Source organism: Rhipicephalus microplus, unplaced genomic scaffold (assembly GCF_043290135.1).
Source record: "Rhipicephalus microplus isolate Deutch F79 unplaced genomic scaffold, USDA_Rmic scaffold_257, whole genome shotgun sequence".
In the NCBI taxonomy this organism is placed as follows: Eukaryota; Metazoa; Arthropoda; class Arachnida; order Ixodida; family Ixodidae; genus Rhipicephalus; species Rhipicephalus microplus.
This window is the reverse complement of record NW_027464828.1, coordinates 65,474-75,000: the sequence shown is the minus strand read 5'-3', so window position 1 is coordinate 75,000 and position 9,527 is coordinate 65,474.

The window sequence follows — 9,527 nt, the reverse complement described above, 5'->3', positions numbered from 1 at the left end:
GCAAGAGGTGTCAGAGCTAGCGAACTTGTGCCACGAGCAACAGGTCACTAAAAGCCTATAGATGACGGTGTTGGAGGAAAAGAAAAATATCGAGAAAGCACTGCGGTGTGCCGTGCGTAGGGACGGGCGCGCGTGCCACATGCCGCCGAAATATGGGTGTCGGAGAAAACAGAGTGCCGCGCGTAACGAGGGGCGCGCGTGTTACAGAGAGATATGCCCAAACGCATGAAAGTGTACGCAGGTGTCCTAAGGCAGTTTTTTTTTTTTTTCCTCATTTTGATGTCGCCCCGGCTGACGCGGTTTTCGTTTTTCCGTGCCGCCCCGGCTGACGCAGTTTTTGCGCCGCCCCGGCTGACGCGGTTTTTGCGCCGCCCCGGCTGACGCGGTTTTCGCGCCGCCCCGGCTGACGCGGTTTTCGCGCCGCCCCGGCTGACGCGGTTTTTGCGTCGCCCCGGCTGACGCGGTTCGGACTTTGCACTTTTTGGCTCACCCCGGCTGGCGGCCCACTCACTCGATCGCCAGGTCTGTTTGCCCCGGTGGTTCCACCGCCAGGCTTAAGCGCGAACTTTTTTTGTTTGTTTTCTTTTGATTAAGCGCAAGCTTTTTTCTTTGTTTTCTTTTGATTAAGCGCGGGCTTTTTTCTTTGTTTTTTTTTTTATTTCGCCCCGGCAGACGCGGTTTTTGCGCCGCCCCGGCTGACGCGGTTTTTGCCGCCCCGGCTGACGCAGTTCGGACTTAGCACTTTTCGGCTGTGCCTGGCTGGCGGCCCACTCACTCGATCGCCATGTCTGTTTGCCACAGTTTTCCCGGTGGTGCCGCACCCGGGCTCGCCCCGGCTGACGCAGTTTTCGCGCCGCCCCGGCTGACGCGGTTTCGTGCCGCCCCGGCAGACGCGGTTTTCGCGCCGCCCCGGCTGACGCGGTTTCGTGCCGCCCCGGCAGACGCAGTTCGGACTTAGCACTTTTCGGCTGTGCCTGGCTGGCGGCCCACTCACTCGATCGCCATGTCTGTTTGCCACAGTTTTCCCGGTGGTGCCGCACCCGGGCTCGCCCCGGCTGACGCAGTTTTCGCGCCGCCCCGGCTGACGCGGTTTCGTGCCGCCCCGGCAGACGCGGTTTTCGCGCCGCCCCGGCTGACGCGGTTTCGTGCCGCCCCGGCAGACGCAGTTCGGACTTAGCACTTTTCGGCTGTGCCTGGCTGGCGGCCCACTCACTCGATCGCCATGTCTGTTTGCCACAGTTTTCCCGGTGGTGCCGCACCCGGGCTCGCCCCGGCTGACGCAGTTTTCGCGCCGCCCCGGCTGACGCGGTTTCGTGCCGCCCCGGCAGACGCGGTTTTCGCGCCGCCCCGGCTGACGCGGTTTCGTGCCGCCCCGGCAGACGCAGTTCGGACTTGGCACTTTTCGGCTGTGCCTGGCTGGCGGCCCACTCACTCGATCGCCATGTCTGTTTGCCACAGTTTTCCCGGTGGTGCCGCACCCGGGCTCGCCCCGGCAGACGCGTTTTTTTTTTTCTTTCGCCCCGGCTGACGCAGTTTTCGCGCCGCCCCGGCTGACGCGGTTTCGTGCCGCCCCGGCAGACGCGGTTTTTTGCGCCGCCCCGGCTGACGCGGTTTTTGCCGCCCCGGCTGACGCAGTTCGGACTTAGCACTTTTCGGCTGTGCCTGGCTGGCGGCCCACTCACTCGATCGCCATGTCTGTTTGCCACAGTTTTCCCGGTGGTGCCGCACCCGGGCTCGCCCCGGCTGACGCAGTTTTCGCGCCGCCCCGGCTGACGCGGTTTCGTGCCGCCCCGGCAGACGCGGTTTTCGCGCCGCCCCGGCTGACGCGGTTTCGTGCCGCCCCGGCAGACGCAGTTCGGACTTAGCACTTTTCGGCTGTGCCTGGCTGGCGGCCCACTCACTCGATCGCCATGTCTGTTTGCCACAGTTTTCCCGGTGGTGCCGCACCCGGGCTCGCCCCGGCTGACGCAGTTTTCGCGCCGCCCCGGCTGACGCGGTTTCGTGCCGCCCCGGCAGACGCGGTTTTCGCGCCGCCCCGGCTGACGCGGTTTCGTGCCGCCCCGGCAGACGCAGTTCGGACTTAGCACTTTTCGGCTGTGCCTGGCTGGCGGCCCACTCACTCGATCGCCATGTCTGTTTGCCACAGTTTTCCCGGTGGTGCCGCACCCGGGCTCGCCCCGGCAGACGCGTTTTTTTTTTCTTTCGCCCCGGCTGACGCAGTTTTCGCGCCGCCCCGGCTGACGCGGTTTCGTGCCGCCCCGGCAGACGCGGTTTTTTTGCGCCGCCCCGGCTGACGCGGTTTTTGCCGCCCCGGCTGACGCAGTTCGGACTTGGCACTTTTTGGCTGAGCCTGGCTGGTGGCCCACTCACTCGATCGCCATGTCTGTTAGCCACAGTTTTCCCGGTGGTGCCGCACCCGGGCTCGCCCCGGCTGACGCAGTTTTCGCGCCGCCCCGGCAGACGCGGTTTTCGCGCCGCCCCGGCTGACGCGGTTTTTGCCGCCCCGGCTGACGCAGTTCGGACTTGGCACTTTTTGGGCTGAGCCTGGCTGGCGGCCCACTCACTCGATCGCCATGTCTGTTTGCCACAGTCTTCCCGGTGGTGCCGCACCCGGGCTCGCCCCGGCAGACGCGTTTTTTTTTTCTTTCGCCCCGGCAGACGTGGTTCCCCCCCCCCCCTTTTCGCTCGCCCCGGCTGACGAGGTTTTCGCGCCGCCCCGGCTGACGCAGTTTTCGCGCCGCCCCGGCTGACGCGGTTTCGTGCCGCCCCGGCTGACGCGGTTTTCGCGCCGCCCCGGCTGACGCGGTTTTTGCGTCGCCCCGGCTGACACGGTTCGGACTTTGCACTTTTCGGCTGTGCCTGGCTGGCGGCCCACTCACTCGATCGCCATGTCTGTTTGCCACAGTTTTCCCGGTGGTGCCGCACCCGGGCTTGCCCCGGCAGACGCGTTTTTTTTTTTTCTTTTCGCCCCGGCTGACGCAGTTTTCGCCCCGCCCCGGCTGACGCGGTTTCGTGCCGCCCCGGCAGACGCGGTTTTTTGCGCCGCCCCGGCTGACGCGGTTTTTGCCGCCCCGGCTGACGCAGTTCGGACTTTGCACTTTTTGGCTGAGCCTGGCTGGCGGCCCACTCACTCGATCGCCATGTCTGTTTGCCACAGTTTTCCCGGTGGTGCCGCACCCGGGCTCGCCCCGGCAGACGCGTTTTTTTTTTCCTTCGCCCCGGCAGACGTGGTTCCCCCCCCCCCTCCGTCTTTCTTTTTGTTTTTTTTTTTCGCCGCGGCTGAAGTGGATTTTTCGGTGCCTCGACGCCCCGGTAGTCGCGGTTTTTCCGTTTCCGCACGGCCCCGGCTGACGCTGCTCGGTCACAGTCGCCTTTTGTGAGGATTGCAGACTTCTTGAGCGCGGGTGTTTTTTTTTTGTTGTTGTTGTTGTTTTATTACGCATTCGCTCCAGCAGACGCTGTTTAGACTTTTTGTTTCCTCTTTTATCCTGCGACGAGGTGACGAGGTTTATTCGGTGCCCCGCCGCCCCGGCTGAAGTGATTTTTCCTGTCCCGTGCCGCCCCGGCTGACGCGGTTGGGACTTCGCGTTTGTTCGGCCGCCACGGGTTTTGGCGCACTCGCTCGGTTGCTTGTTGTTGCCACTTGTTGCGAACCCAGGTTTCTTGAGCGAGCGCGGGCGTTTTTTCTTCCTTTCTTTCTTTGTTCTATGTGTTAGCGAATCGGCCTTTAATATCACACGAGGACTCACAACCAACAATTTTCAGTTTGAAGTGTAAAAAATCTGCAGGTGTTGACGTAACTGACTTGCCCCGTACCCTTGAGTACATCCATGAAGTTCTCGTAGTACTACTAAATCGCATTATTCCAAGTGGAGAAATTCCCATAAACTTGCAAACCTCTACACGAAAATCGGTGCGCGTGATAAAGTTGAAAATTATCGTCCGATATCAAATGTGCCTTCTATAACACAAATTCTAGGAAAAAAAAAAAACACTTGTTCGCCGTTTTCTGCGCCGTGACTGGCAGCACTCCGGCGAAGCGAAACGGGGTCGATTCGAGCACGATATCGGCGTCTTTCGACGTGCTCGCCGGCGACCGTCGCACGAGTACGTCGCACGAGCGCGTCTGCCGGGGCGCCGTTTGCGAAGCCGACGCAAAAGTGGGAACCGCCGCTCGGATGATCGCCGCTTTCGGCAGAGTGAGTGTTGGCACTCCGGGGAAGCGAAACAGCGTGAATGCGCCCACGAAATCGGCGTATTTTGAAGTGCCCGCCGGCGACCGTCGCACGAGTACGGTAAACCGCGTCAGCCGGGGCGTAGTTCGGGACGCCGACGAAAAAGTGGGAAGCGCAACTCGGATCTTCGCCGTTTTTGCAGGAGTGAGTGGCGGCCCTCCTGCGAGACCAAGAAGCATCGATTCGTGCACGAATTCGGCGCCTTTCGACGTGATCGCCGGCGACCGTCGCTCGAGTAGGGCAAACCGCGTCTGCCGGGGCGGGCTTCGGGACGCCGATGCGAAAGTGGGAAACGCTGCTCGGATGTTCGCCGTTTTTGGCCGAGTGAGTGCTGGCACTCGGGCGAAGCCAAACGGGGCCGATTACGGCACGATATCGGCGTCTTTCGACGTGCCCGGCGGCGACCGTCGCACGAGTACGGTAAACCGCGTCAGCCCGGGCGGAGTTCGGGACGCCGATGCGAAAGTGGAGAACGCCGCTCGGATCTTCGCCGTTTTTGGAGGAGTGAGTGGCGGCACTCCGGAGAAGCCAAGGAGCGCCAATTAGCGCACGATATCGGCGTCTTTCGACGCGCTCGCCGGCGACCGTCGAACGAGTAGGGCAAACCGCGTCTGCCGGGGCGGGGTTTACGACGCCGACGCAAAAGTGGGAACCGCCGCTCGGATGTTGGCCGTTTTTGGCAGAGTGAGTGCTGGCACACCGGCGACGCGAAAGAGCGCGAAAGCGCCCACGAAAGTGGCGTATTTGGACGTGCTTGACGGCGACCGCTGCAGGAGTACGAAAAACCACGTCAGCCGGGGCGAGCGACCCACGGCGGTCTGGGTGCTTATCGCTGCTATTATAGGGGCACCCCGGCAGACGCAGAAAAAAAAATTTTTTTTCGACCTTCTTTTTTGCTGGTCGAGCTCGGGTAACCCAGGTCGCAATGGGAGCCGCGCACGAAAGCGGCGTCGCGAGACGCGTTCGCGGTCGCTAGTCGCACGAGCTCGGCAACCGCGTCAGCCGGCGCGGAGTTCGGGATGCCGACGGCTAAGTGGGTACCGCTGCTCGGATGTTCGCCGTTTTTGGCCGAGTGAGTGCTGGCACTCCGGCGAAGCGAAACGGGGCCGATTCGGGCACGATATCGGCGTATTTCGACGTGCTCGCCGGCGACCGTCGCACGAGTACGGCAAAGCGCGTCTGCCGGGGCGAGGTTTGCGATGCCGACGAAAAAGTGGGAAGCGCCGCTCGGATCTTCGCCGTTTTTGCAGGAGTGAGTGGCGGCCCTCCTGCGAGACCAAGAAGCATCGACTCGCGCACGATATCGGTGTCTTTCGACGTGCCCGCCGGCCACCGCCGCACGAGTACGGCAAACCGCGTATGCCGGGGCGGGGTTGGCGACGCCGACGCAAAAGTGGGAACCGCCACTAGGATGTTCGCCGTTTTTGGCAGAGTGAGTGCTGGCACACCGGCGACGCGAAAGAGCGCGAAAGCGCCCACGAAAGTGGCGTATTTGGACGTGCTTGACGGCGACCGCTGCAGGAGTACGAAAAACCACGTCAGCCGGGGCGAGCGACCCACGGCGGTCTGGGTGCTTATCGCTGCTATTATAGGGGCACCCCGGCAGACGCAGAAAAAAAAAATTTTTTTTCGACCTTCTTTTTTGCTGGTCGAGCTCGGGTAACCCAGGTCGCAATGGGAGCCGCGCACGAAAGCGGCGTCGCGAGACGCGTTCGCGGTCGCTAGTCGCACGAGCTCGGCAACCGCGTCAGCCGGCGCGGAGTTCGGGATGCCGACGGCTAAGTGGGTACCGCTGCTCGGATGTTCGCCGTTTTTGGCCGAGTGAGTGCTGGCACTCCGGCGAAGCGAAACGGGGCCGATTCGGGCACGATATCGGCGTATTTCGACGTGCTCGCCGGCGACCGTCGCACGAGTACGGCAAAGCGCGTCTGCCGGGGCGAGGTTTGCGATGCCGACGAAAAAGTGGGAAGCGCCGCTCGGATCTTCGCCGTTTTTGCAGGAGTGAGTGGCGGCCCTCCTGCGAGACCAAGAAGCATCGACTCGCGCACGATATCGGTGTCTTTCGACGTGCCCGCCGGCCACCGCCGCACGAGTACGGCAAACCGCGTATGCCGGGGCGGGGTTGGCGACGCCGACGCAAAAGTGGGAACCGCCACTAGGATGTTCGCCGTTTTTGGCAGAGTGAGTGCTGGCACTCCGGCGAAGCGAAAGAGCGCGAATGCGCCCACGAAAGTGGCGTGTTTGGACGTGCTTGACGACGACCACCGCAGGAAAACGAAAAACCACGTCAGCCGGGGCGAGCGACCCATGGCGGTCTGGGTGCTTATCGCTGCTATTATAGGGGCACCCCGGCAGACGCAAAAAAAAAAAAAAATTTTTTTTCGACATTCTTTCTTGCTCGTCGACCTCGGGTGACCCAGGTCGCAGTGGGAGCCGCGCACGAAAGCGGCGTCGCGAGACGGCTTCGCGGTCGCTAGTCGCACGAGCTCGGCAACCGCGTCTGCCGGGGCGGAGTTCGGGACGCCGACGGCTAAGTGGGAACCGCCGCTCGGATGTTCGCCGTTTGTGGCCGAGTGAGTGCTGGCACTCCGGCGAAGCCAAACGGGGCCGATTCCGGCACGATATCGGCGTCTTTCTACGTGCTCGCCGGCGACCGTCGCACGAGTACGGCAAAGTGCGTCTGCCGGGGCGGGGTTTGCGACGCGTACGCAATAGTGAGAACCGTCGCTCGGATGTTCGTCGTCTTTCGCCGAGCCAGTGCTGGCACTCCGGCGAAGCCGAACGGAGCCGATTCGGGCACGATATCGGCGTCTTTCCACGTGCTCGCCGGCGACCGTCGCACGAGTACGGTAAACCGCGTCAGCCGGGGCGGAGTTCGGGACGCCGATGCGAAAGTGGGAAGCGCCGCTCGGATCTTCGCCGTTTTTGGAGGAGTCAGTGGCGGCACTCCGGTGAAGCCAAGGTGCGCCAATTCGCGCACGATATCGGCGTCTTTCGACGTGCCCGCCGGCCACCGTCGCACGAGTACGGCAAACCTCGTCTGCCGGGGCGGGGTTTGCGACGCCGACGCAAAAGTGGGAACCGCCGCTCGGATGTTCGCCGTTTTTGGCAGAGTGAGTGCTGGCACTCCGGCGAAGCGAAAGAGCGTGAATGCGCCCACGAAAGTAGCGTATTTGGACGTGCTTGACGGCGACCGCCGCAGGAGTACGAAAAACCACGTCAGCCGGGGCGAGCGACCCACGGCGGTCTGGGTGCTTATCGCTGCTATTATAGGGGCACCCCGGCAGACGCAGAAAGAAAAAAAAAAAAAATGGGGACATGGCGTGCGTCACCGTGCGGCTTCGCAGCGTTGCCGAAGTCGCCGAGCCCTTCGACTGAGCCGAACGGCGGACAGGGAACGTTGGTCGGCCGTTCTAACCTGTCGGTGCCACGCCGAGACGTCGTTAAGGAAAACCGCGTCGTGGGCCTCTACGACGCCGTCGAGTCGTTGTACGTTTGGTGTCCAGCGTGTCGGCGGCGAGTAGCGGACACGTCGTTCACGACTTCGGTCTTTCGCAGTCGACGCGAACTTGCGGAGAGTCGTGGTGCCTCACGTTTTCGGCAGAAACCGCGGCGGAATTTTCCCGTGCGTGCGCGCACGACCTCGGTGCTGTGCCGTCAGCGTAGTGTTGCACAAACTCGTGGCCTACCCAAGGTGCGGTACGTTTGCGGCCGTATCCTCGGTGGGAATTTCGTGAGTAGGGTCGCAAATTCTACGACCTCGGCGGGTTTGAGAGCGACGTAGACTTGTGGCACGCTCAACGTGCCACACGTTTCGGGGCACACCCGCGGTGAAATTTTCTCGAGTACGCTCGTATTAGTGCCCAAGGAGGTCTGGGTACTTATCGCTGCTATTATGTGGGGGTTCTCGTGAGCGGCGTACGCGAAAGCGACCGGGTGTCTGATATGCGGCGGGCTTCGGCCTCGTCAAGCGTGTCCTCGGGTCTGCTCCAGGGGAATCCACGGCAGTCGTCTGCAGCCTCATCCGCTTGATGCGTTAGGGGCTGGTTGTCGGACGGTGCCGTTTTACCACGATATCGAGGTGTGTTCCGTGTCGTCCTCGGGCGATTCAGATGCGAAAGCGCCGAAGACGCGGGCGTGACCCGTCGTCTGGCGGCTTTGCAGTCTCGGCTCCGTTGCTAGTTCCGGCCGGTCCACCGACAGTGCAGCGGGCTTGGGCAACCCGCACGGCGCGACCGAGTCGATGCAACGAAAAAGAGCGAGCATGAACGTGCTTCTTGCCGCACGGCTCCCACTCGTCTTTCGGGAAGGTTGTGCCGTAGCGAGCTCGAACGCCGTCATCTCGGAGTGCAAAATAAGCGTGTTGGGGCGCCTGAAGGTGGCCTCCGCCGCACACAGACTGCGTCCGGCCCGCCGAAGGCGAGGACGGACGCGCAGTCGAACGATTACCTGGTTGATCCTGCCAGGAATCATATTGTAACGGATATAACAACCTCACACCCGGGACGTCCTATTTACAAGGTTTAATAAGGGCGAACTTGTGCCCAAAGCCAAAAGAACTACACAGTAGCTGGGAGAAAACAGCGAACGCTCGTCGTCCTCTTCTTCTCTTCTTTTCCGCTGCTCGGTAGCAGCTCGTGCACAGGCTGGGCCGGCTCGTGCCTTCCGGCGGGCTTCATGAGTCGTAGCGATGCCGTCAGCGTTCCTCTTTTAACAACGTCTGCGTTGTACTGCGCCTTAACAATTCCTCGTGGCATTATCCCCCCTCTCAAGCGGCATCGCCCCGATGCTTGCGATGAGGCTGTTTTTTTTTTTTTTGTGTGTGCAAGTTTGTAAAAATGAGGTTGCAGTACGTCAAGGTATTGGGGTGGCTAGGTTTGGAATCGGTCGTAGTACGGTTTCATCCGTACAATGTGTACACGCTCCGTGGGATTGCGTCGCCTCGAATGCAGGTGGCCTGCAGGCTTGACTTCGTAGACGAGGTCATTGTGTCGCTGTACGATCTCGTAGGGGCCAAAATACCGGGAAATGAGTTTTTCGGAGAGGCCTCGTCGTCGTACTGGAGTCCATATCCACACTTTGTCGCCAACGTCATATCGCGTGTCAAGTCTTCCTCGGTTGTAGCGGTCGGCATCGATGCGGTGTTGGTGGCGTATTCGGTATCTTGCTAACTGGCGGGCTTCTTCCGCTCTTTGTAGAAAGTCGTCAAGATCGGGGGGGTAGTCATCTTGGTCTATTGGTAACATAGCATCCAGTGTTGTGGTAACAGCACGACCGTAAACTAGTTCAAAT